Source organism: Microcaecilia unicolor, chromosome 10 (assembly GCF_901765095.1).
Source record: "Microcaecilia unicolor chromosome 10, aMicUni1.1, whole genome shotgun sequence".
Lineage (NCBI taxonomy): Eukaryota > Metazoa > Chordata > Amphibia > Gymnophiona > Siphonopidae > Microcaecilia > Microcaecilia unicolor.
This window is the reverse complement of record NC_044040.1, coordinates 174,765,914-174,783,228: the sequence shown is the minus strand read 5'-3', so window position 1 is coordinate 174,783,228 and position 17,315 is coordinate 174,765,914.

Below are 17,315 nucleotides of genomic sequence, written 5' to 3'. Positions count from 1 at the left end.
TAGGGGGGGGGGGGGCCTTTTACCAAAGCTTAGCTCGAGTTCTCTGCAGCAGAAATAAAAAGGGCCCTGCAGAAGATAACTCAAGCCAAGCTTTAGTAAAAGACCCCCTTAATGTGGTACCAAAGACCTCAGCTACCACCAAACCTTTACACCAGTGTTTTCCAAGTCCGGTCCTGGAGTACCCCTTGCCAGTCAGGTTTCCAGGATATCCACAATGAATATGCATGAACTTGATTGTATACACTGCCTTTATTATATGCAAATACTTTCATGCATATTCATTGTGGATATCCTGAAAACCTGACTGACAAGGGGTACTCTAGGAACGGACTTGGGAAATGCTGCTTTACACCATGCAAGCTCTTAGGTAAGAAACCTTTATAACAGAGGTCCCGTAGAAAGATTATGCAAGAAAACAGAGAATATTTTAAATCAACTGTAGCTTTATTAATGTTCTACACGTGAGCCTGTTCATTCTGTAGGCAAATGCAGTAGAGTAATCCTTACTGCTTTTACTATCTAAGGGTGTGGAGCAACTGAGCAGAAGCCCTCTTTGTTTTTTTTAAGTAATTTGGGTCTGTTCTGCAACCACTACAACTCTTAGTTGCACAGAAAAGCAATACTTTAAAACCCAGTCCTTGGACCACCCCAGCCAATCAGGTTTTCTGGATACCCACAATGAATAGCATGATATGGATTTACATACAACGGAGGTAGTGCATGCATATCTTTCTCATCCATATTCATTCTGGACATCCTAAAAACCTGATTGGCTGGAGTGTCCCAAGGACTAGGTTGAGAATCCCTGCTTTAAAATAATGTTTCAGGGAGTATCTTTTATAAATCTATGTGTAAGTAAAAGACTTTCAAACCAATTTTGTCAGAATGATTCCTGACAGTTATTCTATTTCCAGATTATATTCTTAAATGGCTCTCTTGGATTTGGATTTCAGATTGCTCACCTTTTCCAAATCCAAATTGAAGGTGAGTTACAAGCAGGTGCGCAAGCTATTAACCTAAGTGGCCCTTGCAATCTAAGTTGTAGCTGAAGCAGTGGAGAGGTGACCTGCCTAAGGTCTTAAGAAGCAGTGTTGCTTGATATATCAGGTCTGAATCCTTGCCTCCTCCCTCTCCGAGTATGTCAGAATTCCCATTCAGCTCTGTTTCTCTTTGGCTTTCATGTATCTCTGATGCTCCTCTGGAATCTCCTGTCATTTCTGCTACAGAATCATACAAACTGGTTACGTGCCACATTCTTTACTATCTTATAAAAATTTCCTATTACTTAGTCATATTGCTATTGCTATTAGTAATCTTTTTTTTATTGCTTGGCTCAACTATTCTGCAAAGTTATTTAATCATTATCTAAAACATGTGGTTAAAACATGTGGTTATGTGGTTAAAAAAAGTCACTATTGCACACAACATATGTGTTTCTCTGTGAACTCCATACACCAGGGAAGAAAGGCCTGAATGGACCAGGAGGGTGGGGTCAGGATTAGCATCTTTTCCTTCAGCCTGGATTTTAATGACTCAGTGGAAACCACATCAAGCCAGAATGTGTCAGCAGGCACAACAAGAACAACCATTTCCACACCGAAATGAATTTGCTCATCTCTGACTCTCTTCCCCTGTGAAGAATGAAGGCACTGCTGGAGAATTTTAAACTTATAACACGTTTCACAGAAAAAAAAAAAAACCAAAGATGTGACATCAGGGTGTCTGAATGTAACCTACCCCCTAAACAACACTGTCTGCAGAGCTTGATTATGGTCTCCCTCCTGAAGAGAGTTAGACTACAAGAAAGATTTGCACCTGCAGCTCCCTTCATGTGTAAATTGCTTCCTAAAGAAACTAGGCCAATAAGTGATTGTCTATTTAACCCCCCTTTTCACTCATGATGGGGCACACTGCAGGTAGAAGCTAAGGCAAGAGGGTCCACCTTCAGAAGCTGCAGCAATTATGAGGTAGATTCAAGAACGAGCATTAAAATCTAGACACTGGGATGATGTGATGTAAGCACAAATTCTCTAACAGCAGTTCTGCACAAAACTGTCATTATAGAATACTAGCGTAATCCACAGTTTCGCGCAAAAGTCTGGTGTAAGTTTATGTAAAGGGTGGAAAAAAATAAAAAAAATAAGAGTGTGTCCCTTTAAAAGGGGTTTTACCTGGGTGTGTGTGCTGAGGGTTAGAGCTAGGGAGAGGGTTCTAAAGTGACATCACTGGGAGAACAGCTGAGCAAGCTGGCCTGATTGCCTTGGCAACGGCTTGCTGGTCAGTTGGCTGAGGAGCTGACGATTTGAGTGAGACAGGACGTATTTGAGACGTACTTGCCTGTGTGAGAGAATAGAATTGATTTGTTATAAAGAGAAAGTGATTTGTATAAAGAGGAAAAGTTTAATAAAATTGTTTGATAGAGAGAGACACAAGAGAGGCTGAGAGAGAAAGCTGACTGATGGAAATAGAGTTTTTGACCTGTGAAGGGCATTGAAGTTTTGAAGTATCAGACAGTGAGAGGGTGTCTGAATTGATAAGTTTTTTATCCCATTTTAAATATTGGTATCACAGTAAGCTTCTTTTGAGGGACAAGGTGTTTGATTGGGTGAGAGAGATTGTTATACCAAAGCTTTCTCAGGTTAAATAAGTTCACTGCCATACAATCCATTGGGATTGGTAACACCTGTGAGTAGTTGAAGAGGCAGAGGAGAGGCAGAGTGATAAAGTAAAATAATGAAAGAGTGGAAATGAACTCCTTTACTAAATTATTTTGTTAGTGCAGTGAAAAAGGTGTGAATGGTTATTGTGTGTGCACCAACCTCGCTGAAGAGTGTTCCTCTCTAGATAGGGACAAGTTTACAGATAGGTCTATATTAGGGAAAATAATTATTTATTGATTTAAACTAGATAGTTTGACCAAAGTTTTGGAAATAAAACCCTTATCAGATTCTTAATGAATAGGGAGGTAAGGTTTCAATTTTTGTTCAGTTAATTAAAGTACAGATACCACGCTGCTAAGGAACAACGCCTGAACACACCACGTGCACCACCGTCAAGAAAGACCCAAAGGTTCCATATTCAAGAAAGGTCAACGCCAGCAGCTAAGTACCCAATATCACTGTCTACAGCATTCCAGGAACTTTTAAAATTTACCCCTAAAATACTTACCTGAAGGTTAATGCTGGGGTTCTGTTTCAGTCCTAGGTGAAGAGTGTTGATATATCTGAAAGAGAATAATTAGTACAAAGAATCAATTTCTTTGTTGGAAATACACATTTAGAGTAGATTTTGAGTAACAGTAAAGATAATAAGTATAAATACTTATCTGATTGGTTCTAGTGAAAACCCCGAGTTAGATGAAGTTGCTAAGTAGATGTATACATGTCTAGGATTTTAAAACAGGAAATTGTTGCAGATTATAGTGGCTTGTTCTTGTACTGTAATGTCAAACTGATTGTACTTTACCATTTGCATTTTACACAGTTGCATGTTTAAATATCAACTTTAATACAGCTGTTTTTTTTAATTATTTATTGCTAATACTCATTGACATCTTGTGCAATAAATCATTGTAATATAAAATAGTGTGCAATATTGTTTATCACTTTACACTTGAACCATCATCAGGGGAAATTCATTCAACATCTTCAATTGCACCTATTTAGTATATCTGGCATTGAATGTCCTCAATTTTCCTGTAAATTCCCTATGTGGTGAGTGTTTAGCGAGGAACTTTACACCGTGATTGAATCCTTTTACCATCCGCTTTTAAAACCTCACCCATGGGGAATCTACATTAACTCATAGGCACATCCCTGGCCTGCCATCTCCCTCCCATATCCAAGCCCCCCCCCCCTCTCCCCGGAAGTTGCACAAAATAGAATTTGCATGTGAAACTTCTAGAATAGCGACTAAGGGCAGTTGGGCACACAATTGCTAACTGGTGCAAATTAGAACCAATTAACACCAATTAAAACCAATTAACATCAATTGGCTAACTTCAATTAACAGCCAATTATTAAATTAAGTTGCAACCACAACTTAATTTAATAATTATTATTTATTCTATAATTTGCGCGCACAAATTTGCATGCTAAGCACAAATTTCGGCACACAAGTTTATCGAATTAGGGGGTATATGCTTAGGCAGTGTCTGGAATGCATCTTTTGGTGTGGACTAGCAGCTGCTACAAGACCTCAGATCTAAGGGATCACTCACACTTCTCACTCCTCTAACAAAATACAGTCCAGGCCGTGTTTTTTGTTCCAAACCCAGAAAAAGTTGTTAAAGTTCAAAAATTAAACAACAGTAGGTAAAATGGAATAAAATCCGCCACCAATACAAAACCACATTGTTAGTGAACACCCAGATCAAGGTCCTTCATTACTCACTGTCTGGAAACCTTGGACCTCTCAGTGCTTCATCTTGTGGTTTTCCTTTCTGCTAGTCCCAGGAAACTAAGAAATTCGTTGTCTCTTTCTTCAAAGACAGAAAATCGGCAAAATATCTTTCACCAAAACAGTGGCCTAGGACCAGGCATGTATCCGAGGGATCTTTGCCCTCCTGTAGATAGCTCCATAGAGTCTCACTCTGGACAGATTCTCGCACGTTTTCTCTTTGAAAGGGAAGGTCTCTTCTCCTTGTAGTTGCAAAATACCACAGAAAGGCGGTATATCAAGTCCCATTTCCCTTTCTGGGATCCCTTCAGGGGCCCAGCCCTCCAGGCCGCCTCTCACAAGTTCCCCAGGTTGACAACACCCTCTGATTCATGGAGTCTTCCTTTTATATTCTGGCTACCCTTAGAGAAAAAAAGCAGTACCTCGCTCTTTTTACTGAACCCTCCCAAACTTGGAAAGTTCCTTATTTAACACATGAAACAGAATACATAGACACTTTTGTAGAGCCCTAGGTGTCCCTATATTTAATTTTATCAAAACTGTACTTTAAACTGTACTTTTTAATGATGCCTTTGTCTGGCCTGATGTTGCCAGCTTCAGATTTTCAGATGGTGGTGCAGAGCCTGGTACTAACCCAAATTGATTTATTGAGGTATGACATCTACTCATTTCCAGTCTCTGCAGATCATCCAGAATGCGGCAGCACGATTGATTGTAGGGCTGCCAAAATCTACCCATGTTACTCCTATTTTAAAGTCGCTTCCTTGGTGCCAGTGATGTAAGAGTATGTTTTTACGGGGGTCCCATGATGCAACGCGAGCTGATCGGACGCACGCGATCTAGCTCCGCTCCCGACGCCCCTGAAAACCTGCAAAATTAACCGCACAAAGCTCTTTTAAATTACAAAAACGGAGTCGCGTACAGCGGAAGAGCGGGGCAACGCATCGGCGCCCTAATCAACAGCCTTACGAGGACGAGAGACGGGTATGCCCGCTAAGACCCAGCGGCCTAAAAAGACCCGCGAGGTGGAAGCGCGCGCCAAAATGGCGACGATAAACATGGCCGCGGGGGAGGTCAGCCAGCCAGCAGACGCCTTTAAAGACTTGATTCAACAAGTTACCGCAATTCTGGAAGAAAAACTATCCAAGTTCCAGACATCAGTGGAACAAATCAGAGAGGCTGTGGAGCGGCAGGGCGCGAGGCTGCAACAAGCAGAGGAAAGAATCTCCAGACAGGAGGACAGGGCAGAGGCAGCAGACACGAGGTTGGTGGCACTTGAACAGAAATGCGGGAAACTGGAGCAGCAACTAGACGATCTGGGAGAATAGGAGCAGAAGAAACAATGTGAGAGTAGTGGGACTTCCAGAAACAGTAAAAGAGAAAGATTTATGGCATTCATGGAGTCATGGCTACCGGAAAAGCTGGGATTAAAGGAGCCTGAGAATGGATGAAGGTTGAGCGGGTACATTAGACTCGGTGCTCTGAAGGAGGGAAATGCACGCCCTAGGACGGTTATTGCCAGAATCCTAAATTATGCTGATAAGGAAAAACTTCTATTAGCATTCCGGAAAGGAAAAGAGGGCCTGGAATACGAGGGGCATAAAATCTTACTGTTTCAGGATTACTCTGCCGCAGTAACTGAACAGCGTCGAAAGATGGGACAGCATTGCAAGAGCTGTATGAGAAAGGAGTGAAGTTTGCATTGCTTTTCCCCGCTAAAGTTCGTATCATGCAGGATAACAAAGTACTGTTCTTTACAGAACCTAAAGATTTGGAGAACTATGTGGAACGTATGCAGTTTTGAAAGTATGTTTTCAGTTTACAGTTACCAATTTTCTTATTTCACAAATTCTGAGACAAAGAAGATATGGCCGCAGCCCTGACGGCAATGTTAGTTGACAATGGGCAGAGCCCCACAGCAAGTTCAGCAAGGGGAAGGAGGCTCTCGACAGTGTTGGACGCTTGCAGGTTACTGGATCAGATTAACAAACGCTGCCTGCTAGAGAAGGACGCGCGTGGAGTTGGGAGGAGCAGGATCACGCCAAGCAATGTGCCGACACCCTCTCCGGTCTGGCAGCAAAGAGAGCCTCCTCACAGTTCTTATTGCATCTCACTTTGCCCAAGCTGTGGGGCACGAGATGAGAAAAAGTGGCAGTGCCTGAGGAGTTCTACACTCAGATATGACCTGCAAAGATTGTGAGCCTCTCAACTTGCAATTGATTATCTGTACTAGTATAGTTATGTTTACGTTTTACATGCTATGGTTAACATGTTCCAAATGTTATAAGCTCCTTTAGTGGGTGGTCTGCTGACTGGTCTATGTAAAGAGACTTAAGTTTAAAGGCATTACGTTTAACAATGTAACACATGATACAAGCAGGGCACCATGGAGCAGAATCAGGACAGGCTCAAAGAAGGTTATAAGAGATTATCTTGTAGGGGGGGAGGGTAAGCTCAAGGGAACGGGGAGAGTTAGTGTTAGGGGGATGAATGACGTGAAGGACTGGATGTGTGTGGAGGGGAGTATGATTGGGTTGAAGGGGCGGGAGAGCTTGGAAGGCAAGGGGGGGGATCCTTCCACGGGAGGGGGGCAGGGAGTGAAGGGAAGGGGGGAGGGAGCGGGGAAGAAGTTGCTCACTGCACAAATGAAGAAGCTAACTAATACACTGTATGCTGGTACTAGAACTTCCTGGGGGGTTTGGCTGGGAGGCCCCCTTGGTATGAACCTCATGATATTTACTGAAAACTTTCGGCTATGGAGATTGCTTTTATATGGCTAGTTTGAGAGTGATATCACTAAATGTGGACGGAGTCCACTCACCAGTCAAGCGCTTTAAAATTTTACAGACATTACGGAAACAACAAGCTGACATCGCCTTATTGCAGGAAACACACTTGGGGAACGCTGAGCATATCAAATTGCGTAGAGATTGGGTGGGGGAAGTATACTACGCCTCTTACAATAATAGGCAGAGAGGTGTGGCAATCCTATTAAAAAAGAACTTGGCATTTGAGCTGCACAGATTATATCAGGATCCGGAGGGCCGGTATGTAATCATAGCAGGCCTTTTGCAGGGACAGAAAGTAGCTATATGTAGTATATATGCACCTAATATATATTCACAGAAGTTCTTTACCCTGTTGGCTGCAAAGCTCACCACCTTCGATAACTACCCGTTTATACTGGGGGGAGACCTTAATATAACCAGTGACCCCTCGATAGACAGGAAACCCGCTAAGATAGTCAGCAAAGACCATGATGGGAGGGGGGTGAACTTCCTTATCAATGAATTGGGAGTAATTGATATTTGGAGATTATTACACCTAGAAGAGAGAGAGTTTACTTTTTTTTCTCACCCACACGGAGTCCATGCACGCCTTGACTATGTGCTGATAAGTCAATCTTTAGTGAGATTGACTGAGAAAGCAGAAATTGGCGAGGCGGTCGTATCTGATCATGCCCCAGTGTGGGTCCAACTGAGGTGGGGGGGAAAGGAAAAGATGAACCGTTGGCGAATGAACCCGGCAATGTACCAGGGACCAGGCCTTCCTGCAAATATCTTAAGCAGGTGTGGAAAGAATATGTAGAAGACATTCAAAGCAGCCAGTAAATAGCAGAATCTTTGGGAAGCAGCAAAGGCGGTAATCCGCGGAAAGATTTTGGCGTATACCGCTGCACTCAATAGGAAAAGGGATGCGGAGCTTCACGCACTTATAGCCCAGGTGCAGGGAGCAAGGAGAGAGCTTGTCCTCGCGCCCTCAGAGGTTAAAAGGTTGGAATACGCAGCAGCCAGAAAGAGATTACAGACAGCGCTAGATGCCAGAGCATTGTATGATATCCGTCCTATATAAATACCGCATGCACAGATGGGGCAATAAAACGGGGGAAACTGCTAGCAACCCTGGTGCGGCAAAGACGTGGGAAAAAGTTTCATAGGAAAATTAAGGATAGACTAGGAAAAATTCAATACGGGGAGGACAGAGATTCAACAAGAATTTGTTCAATTTTATTCCTCACTCTATGCAAAGGGTTCTTTCTCAGAGGCCAGTTGTGAGAGTTTTTTTTGCAGGGCTGAGACTGCCATCCCTTGCAGAGACTCAGGTGGCTAGTCTGAATAGACCAATTGAGGGGCAGGAGGTACTGAATGTCATTAAACAATTGAAACTGGCAAAGGCCCCGGGACCCGATGGCCTGGGAACAGAGTTCTATAAAATTCTGCAGGGTGAGTTAGTCCCCTCATTTGTGGCTATGTGTGAGGAGGTACGTGATTCTGGTGATATGGGTACTGTTCTGAACCATGTACATATCACGGTATTACCAAAACCCGGTAAAGATGTGGAGCTTGTAGGTTCTTACCGCCCTATATCCCTGCTGAACCAGGACATTAAGATCTTGGCAGCAGTCTTAGCAGCGCGTCTGGGCACAGTGGTCCCACATCTAGTGCATCAAGACCAAGTGGGCTTTGTAAAGGGCAGATTCGCCTCAGCCAACATACTGAAGGTCAGCCGCATTCTGTTGGAGGGCAGGAAAAAAAGCAGGGGACAAGATCATGGCAAGCCTAGATTGCCGAAAAGGCTTTCGACAAAGTAGTGTGGGAATACCTATTCTGGGTACTCCGCAAATTTGGTATTACAGGCGAGTTCCTGCAGTGGGTTCAGGCACTATATAGCAATCCCACTGCTCAAATTATAATAATGACATGTTGACTCCTGTGGTGCGCTTGGGGGGAGGCACCAGGCAGGGGGTGCCCCTTGTCGCCCCTTCTGTTTATCCTCACCCTCGAGCCATTAGCGGCAAAAATAGACAGAGCCGACATTGAAAGGGGTTCCGGTAGGAGGTCGGGAATACCGCATAAATATGTTCGCTGACGACATGTTGTTACTGGTGGATGATGCATCCACAGGCATCTTCCAAGTGATGGACCTTATTAAAAAGTTTGGCCAATTTTCGGGTTGTGCATCAACTTTGGGAAGTCGGAGGCACTTCCACATTAGTAACCCCTGTGTATGTGCCCAGATGTCAGATTTTTCCGTTGGATGGGCCAGTGAAGGGATCAATATCTGGGAGTGTATTTAAGTGCAAGGGTAGACTGGGTGGTACAAAAAAAATGTAGTGGAAAGACTGGAAGCCATTAAAAAGTTATGCAACAAATGGAAAGACCTCCAGTCAGTTTTATGGGGCGAGTGGCTCTAGTAAAAATGGTCCTGCTACCGAAAGTATTGTATCCCTTACAGATGGTGCCATTATGGATCTGTAAAAAGGAAGAGAGCCAATATCGCAGCATGATTACTTCATTCATTTGGCACGCGAAAAGACCCAGAATCTCATTTGCTAAATTGGTGCTAGATAAAACACAGGGAGGCCTCCGGCTCCCAGACCTTAGAGCATACAACGTGGCAGCACTGATGCGCTGGATACATGAGTTATATTCCGGGGGATCGACTTTCTCCCCGGATGAGTTTTTGGGAGAGTTTGGTGTCTCCTCTAGACCCATTCGTACTTATAGACAAGGCTCAGACTAGTGGTCTTTGCAAGGTAAAAATCAGCCCATACTTGCTTGCACTGCGGAGGGCCTGGAACTGGTGGAAAGAGCTTGGGTGGCACTAGGGGAGGAGTGAGTCCTTTTGTCACGTTGACGGGGAACCCAGACTTCCCAGCAGGTCTTGGAAATACGGTATTTAAATCTTGGAAAGCAAGGGGGTGTAGATACATGGGGAATTCCGTCAGGTGGGAGAACAGAATTCCCGTCTTTCGAGCAGCTCAAGCGTGCATGGAACTTCCCTAATACCCAGTTTTATGCTTTTTTGCAAGCCAGGGACTATGTCTGTCAATAGAAACGTAAAAAACGGGGGCCCGGTAACCTTTAGTAAACTGGATTTAGTGTTTATGCAAGTGCCACCTATCTTAAACAAGTTGTCTATGTGGCATAAGATTATCAGGGACAATAGAAAGACTACATACCTGACACAACTAGCACATACGTGGAGTAAAGAAATTGGGGGCACAGTAACCGAGGAAGAATTAGGGACGGCCTTTGGAGGAGTTGCAAAGTTACAACCCAACGCTGCTTTGCAGGAGATACAATTTCGCATCTTGCACAGGGTTCACATCTCCAGGCAAAAGGGAAAGCATTGGGGCTGTGGACAGATGATCAATGTGTGAGATGCAGGGCGCATGTGGGGACTCTGTTGCACTCTTTTATGGAATGCCCCAAACTGGATAAGCTCTGGCAGGGCGCTCTTACTCATGTAGAACGTCTGGTACAAGCGGAATTTGACTGGTCCTACTCAGTTGTATACATGGGTAGCTCGATAAATCTGAGAGAGCAAGGGCTGAATGAGGCCCAATGTAAGTTCATTATAGTGGCCACCATACTAGTGAAAAAGTGTATCCTGATGTCTTGGATAGACAATGTCCCTCCCCAGCTCAATGTGTGGACGGGTCCTTATGAGAGAAATGCTAGCTGGGTACTGAAGACAATACAATCCCAGGCATCTACAGGTTTGCAGCAATACCGACTGATTTGGAGTAGAATCCCAGAGGCTGAAACCTTGCTAATAGATCCCTCAGCAGAGAGCAATTGAGGGCTAATTGATTGATTCTAAGCTAATACACGGAAAAGAGAGTGAAAGACATCTCCAAGCAGAAATCAAGGCGATTTGAAGTGTCGGGTTAATAGCAGTGGGCAACAGGGGGGGGGGGGGGAGAAGGGGGATGGGAGGGATGGGAAGTTTAATCACAAAAAAGTCTAAGGTGTTCTACAAAATTACAAGACATAGTCATGTAGTCTTTCTTGTGATATACCTGTGTACTGGTTATTAACATGTTTGTTGTTGTATCAGAGGAAGTCCCCCTATAGGGACATGTTTATGTACTTCATGTCTGTACTTTTTCCCTGACAATACTGTACACCAAAGACACAATAAAGATATTTTCAAAAAAAAAAGAGTATGTTTTTTACATTCTGGCACTAATTCATCAGAGAATTTATGCAAATGTAAGTTTTGAAAGTGAAGAATACTTACCAGTCAGCTCTGGTTAGAGGAGGGAGGGGGTGGTGCTAGACACCCACTCCTCTCTACCAAACCCTTCTACACTGTCCTGGACCTTGAGAAAATAATTTCTAGCATTTTGCCATTTTTTTTCTTTACATTGTGGGGGTAAGGTAATGGCCTCATACTATCGGTTTACTGCACAAGTTGACACCTGCACTCAATCCCTTGCTGCATTGTTTGGCTGTTAACCCTGTGGTAACAGCATGGTTTGGCTCACTGTACCCTTTCTGCATCTGCACCTCGAATACTGTGTGCAGTTCTGGTCACCACATCTCAAAAGATATAGTGGAATTAGAAAAGGTAAAGAGAAGGGCAACGAAAATGATAAAGGGGTGGGACAACTTCCCTATGAGGAAAGGCTAAAGCGGCTAGTGCTCTTCAGCTTGGAGAAAAGGCGGCTGAGGGGAGTTATGATAGAGGTATATAAAATTATGAGTGGAGTGGAATGGGTAGATATGAATCACTTGTTTACTCTTTCCAAAAATACTAGGACTAGGGGGGCACACAATGAAGCTACAAAGTAGTAAATTTAAAAACGAATTGGAGGAAAATAATTCTTCACCTCCACATGTAATTAAACTCTGGAATTCGTTGCCAAAGAATGTGGTAAAAGCAGTTAGCTTAGCGGGGTTTAAAAAAGGTTGGATAGCTTCCTAAAAGAAAAGTCCATAAGCCATTATTAAAATGGACTAATCCACTGCTTATTTTCTGGGATAAGCAGCATAAAATGTACCGTACTGTTTTGGGATCTTGCGACTGGCCACTGTTAGAAACAGGATACTAAGCTGATGGACCTTTGGTCTGTCCCAGTATGTCAACACTTATGCACTTATGTAATAGCTGCACTCGAAAATGATGCAACAATTGGTTGTGCCAACTGCCACAGTGTATCGTTATGTAGAGATTGGTGCCTATGCTTTTTCAATAGCTGGGCCTCTGCTGTGGAATAAACTTTCTGGTACTCTGAAATTAGGTGCAAATGCCTACCAGTTTAAGAGAAATGTAAGGCTCATTATTTAATGAGAGCATATTCAGAATCATGGTGGTGTTAGTCACTGCCATTTGGATTTCTGAATTTGGTTATGTCTATTGTACGTTTTTATGGTTTTATTATGTATGTTAATGTAACCCGAGGGGTTAATAAAATAAATAAAATTACCCAAGTTGTCCCAGGGTTCCATTGTGGCCAGCAGCGCAGGTCTTTAGAATTAGCTGAGAGCTGAGCTTCTGTTGGCTTAGCAACAGCTTTGCTGACTGTTACAGAGAGGCTCTCTGGCTGGCAGTTGGAAGAGAGAAGGCTGCAGTTTGGATGGGGAGAGGAGTGTTTGATTGAGCTCTGATTGAAAGGGAAAATTGAAGTAAAATTAATTGGAGGAAATGGGATTTCTGGACCTGCAGTGAGTAATTGGGCATAGCAAGTGTGGGATTTAGTGGGAGAATGAGTGAAAGGTCTACTGGAGTAATGAGTAAGTGAGTAAGTTGGGGTACAAAAGTCAGAGTTTCACTATTAAAAATGTTATAGTTTAGAAGTCAATTTTGTGTGATTCTATTTCTTATCTGCCAAAACAAGGTAAATCCTGAATTTAGTTTTAAATTCCTGTCTGGCTCTTAGAGAGTCTGAGACGTGGTTAGTTTGATGTTGCCCTTTCCCCACACTGGAAAACGGAGTTTCTGGGAACGCTGCCACGACTATTGAGATCGGCGAACCAGAGCTTAGTGAGTATTATCCATCCTACTCCGGTGTGAGGGGAAGGTATAGCTACATTAATCTTGTAAACCGCTTTGGATAAAGCAGGATACAAATGTAAAAAAAAATAAAATAAACAAACTCTAGTCTGTTGTACTGACATGATTTGATTACTTAAATGAGGCAGCGGAAGCCTATGTAAAAGATTTATTACATTATTTAGGACCCCTTTGACTAAACGGCAGTAAAAGGGCCCCTGCAGTGGCACTGCCATGTGGGTTTGCTGTGCACCGAGGCCCCTGGGATGCACTGGACGGGGCCTATCTATCATGTAAGAGAGTTTCTAATTAATAATAAAACAGAGTCTATAATACTGCTATAAATTGCCACCTTATTTGATGCTTTGTTCCTTAAATTTTGTACATTATGTTGTGTTTTGGTCTTTCTTTTCTCTGCACACACAATGATTCTTTTAAATTTCTTCTCTTTTCTAAAAGATATTCGAGGCCAGTGTTGAACTATTAGGTAACGTGGAGGGGCATAATTGAACGTCGCTGGCGAAATAGTTCACCAGCGATCTATTTTGGCGGAGGCGCAACAGCTGGCCTGAACCGTATTATCGAAAAATATGGCTGGCCATCTTTTTTTCCGATAATACAGTTTAGCCAGGCCAAATGCCAAAGTTTGCCAGGTTTGAGATGGCCGGTTTTGTTTTTCAGTGATAATGGGAAAAAATGCCGGCCATCTCAAACCCGGCGAAATCCAAGGCATTTGGTCATGGGAGGAGCCAGCATTTGTAGTGCACTGGTCCCCCTGACATGTCAGGACACCAACCGGGCACCCTAGGGGCACTTCTAAAATGTTTTAAAAATACACAAATAGCTCCCAGGTGCATAGCTCCCTTACCTTGGATGCTGAGCCCCCCCCCCCCAAATCCCCCCCAAACCCACTCCCCACAAACTCTACACCATTACCATAGCCCTTATGGGTGAAGGGGGGGGGCACCTACATGTGGGTAGAGTGGGTTTTGGGGGGGTTTGGAGGGCTTAATATTTACCACCACAAGTGTAACAGGTGGGGGGGGGGGGATGGACCTGGGTCTGCCTGCCTGAAGTGCACTGCATCCATTAAAAACTGCTCCAGGACTTGCATAATGCTGTCAGGGAGCTGGGTATGATATTTGAGGCTGGCATACAGGCTGGTAAAAAAAGGTTTTGATTTTTATTTTTTTAGTGTGGGAGGGGGTTGGTGACCACTGGGGGACTACGGGGAGGTCATCCTCCATTCCCTCCGGTGGTCATCTGGTCAGTTGGGGCACCTTTTTGAGGCTTGGTCATGAAAATAAAAGGACCAAGTAAACCCGGCAAAATACTGCTTAACTCCGCTTTTTTTTCCATTATCCGTGAAAGCCGGCCATCTGGTAGCCACACCCATGCCCGCCTTCACTACGCTGCTGACACGCCCCCCTTGAACTTTTGCCGGCAAGGCGATGCTGTCAAAAAAGCCGCTTTCGATTATACTGATTTCGCCGCTTTTGAGAGATCGCTGGCCATCTCCCAATTGATGTCGGGAAATGGCCGGTGATCACTTTCGAAAATAAGCCTGCTAGTGAACCTTAAGCTTTGCACCCCTCCTATCTCCTCCACAGCCAATAAACTTTTGTAATGGAAATTTTAGGAAGCAGAATGTGGACATGGAGTAGACCTTCCTTCCTAAAGATCTAGTGTTGGAACCAGGCACATAGCCAGACTTCGAATTTTGGGGGTGCCGGAGCACAAGGTGGAGGGGCACAAAATATTGCCTCGCCCTGCCACCACTCTTTATCCCCCCCCCCCCCCCGTGTCCCCCACATACTTGAGCTAGTGAGGGTCCCCAACCCTGCCAGAAGTGCTGCTCGCAACTGTGAACACTGCCGCCTTTGTGCCGGGCCTTCCCTCCCCCCCCCCCCCAAGCACATACTCTTTTTCTGCAAAACTGAGCATGTGTGGGAGAGCCCCGGCCCCTGCACATGTTCAGTTAAGCGAAAGCTGAGCAGGCGTGGGGGGGAGGAGGCCCAGTGCGGCAGCAGCACTGGTCGCGAGTGGAGGACCACTTCCACTGGCAAGGCATGGGGACCCCTGCCAGCCAGGGGTCCCAAACACAAATTGGGGAGGGGCCAGCCTCCCCTGTGGCTACACCCTGGAACATTAGGTTCCCTTTTATATTTTAGGAATAAAATGTTCCTTAGTTTACTCAACCTCTGGAATAAGTTACCCTTAAACAAATACTATACTTGAAAACTAATAAAATTATAAATTACTAAAAAAAAAACTCAGGAAAAAAAAAGATTTCAATCATATAGGAAATGAGCCACCAGGTGTTCCATTAATGGCCTTCACCCCACTCATGGACTGGCCTACAAAGGGATACTCACCAATGCACATGTGTATCTTTCATTTGCCTTCTGAGCCCTCAAACCCAAATATATTTACTCCTGCCTGGGGCTGAAATATCTACAGAAGATCTTTTGTTGCAGTCTCTTAGCTCCCTTTAAAGGTCAATCTTTACACATAGCTTTTCTCCTCTCACAGCAAAAACAGGAAATCTATATAAAACAGCACTTGCTCAATCACTTAGCATCAGGAGATGTGAAACTCTTGCTGTATAAAAAGCACTGGCAATAACTGCTTTTAATGCTGGGGTCCTCAACCCAGTCCTCAGGACACACCTTGCCAGTCAGGATTTCAGAATACCCACAATAAATATACATGAGATGAATTTGCATACAAAAATCCATGCAGGTTTATTTCATACATATTCATTGTGGATATCATGAAAACCTGACTGGCTGGAGAACCCCTATGTTTAAGAGACAGTATCACATTCTTCACAGAATATCATGGAACTCTCTTTTTTCTAGAACCGTTTTGGCAAGACCCAGCATCCTACAGAATCCTTCAGTGCCAAATTATGCTCTCTCATACCCTATTTTGCCCTTTTATGTCAGATGAAATTTATAAGTTCTTTTCTTGCATGCATTAACAATAAATGCATATTCATAACTATTATTTTATTTATATTTTGCTCACACCTTTTTCAGTAGTAGCTCAAGGTGAGTTACATTCAGGTTTCTCTGTCCCTGGAGGGCTCACAATCTAAGTTTGTACCTGAGGTAATGGAGGGTTAAGCAACTTGCCCAAGATCACAAGGAGCAGCAGTGGGATTGGAACTGGCCACCTCTGGATTGCAAGACCAGTGTACTAACCACTAGGCCACTCCATGCCAATTACACTCAGTCTTACCCATAGCATGGCTCAAAGGAGTCCCTTAATGTCAAACTGCTTGTCATGTTAGAGAAGTGTCCCTGGCATGGTCAATGCTAGAGATATTGGTGCGAGGACAGAAACTAAGAATTGGGCCCTGCCAGTACCAGATGATCTGAAAATCTGTCTCATTAATGTCACTGCGCTTTGCCACGTGGGCCCCTTGTGGCACTGGGGCCCAGGCAACTGACCCATTTTTTCCCCTTCCAAAAACATCCCTGGTCTTATGACTATTGCATTTCATGGTATATTCCTCTTATTCTGTATTTGCATCTGATAACAGGTATTCATTCCTGGCTTGCCTATTAACCCTATTAATTCACCTACCTGGTGGATCACAGGAGTGCTAGTCTAATACTAATGAAATATAATACAATGCTTATATTCCAATGCAAATTGAGTGGAGGAGTGGCCTAGTGGTTAGGGTGGTGGACTTTGGTCCTGGGGAACTGAGTTCAATTCCCACTTCAGGCACAGACATGTCCTTGTGACTCTGGGCAAGTCACTTAACCCTCCATTGCCCCCATGTAAGCCACATTGAGCCTCCTATGAGTGGGAAAGCACAGCCTACAACTGAAGTTAAGTGCTGTACTACTCTCCTTAGTTGACATTGCAAATATCCAAATTGGATTGTCTGGGGAAACCCCCAAGATATTTTTGGCAGCCACTGTCTTAGCCTGTGCACCATGTCTGTCAAAGAGGTGGAGATGTTCATCTAACCTGTAGACAGGGGTTTATATAGTATTTTAAAAAAATGAATAAAATAAAGAAGAAAAAGGGGAAAAAAAACACATAGGCAGATAGATTCAGGTGTCTCCACTTTTTATTTCTGTGAGACAGCAATATTTTTGGGAGCCAACATCACAGTAAGA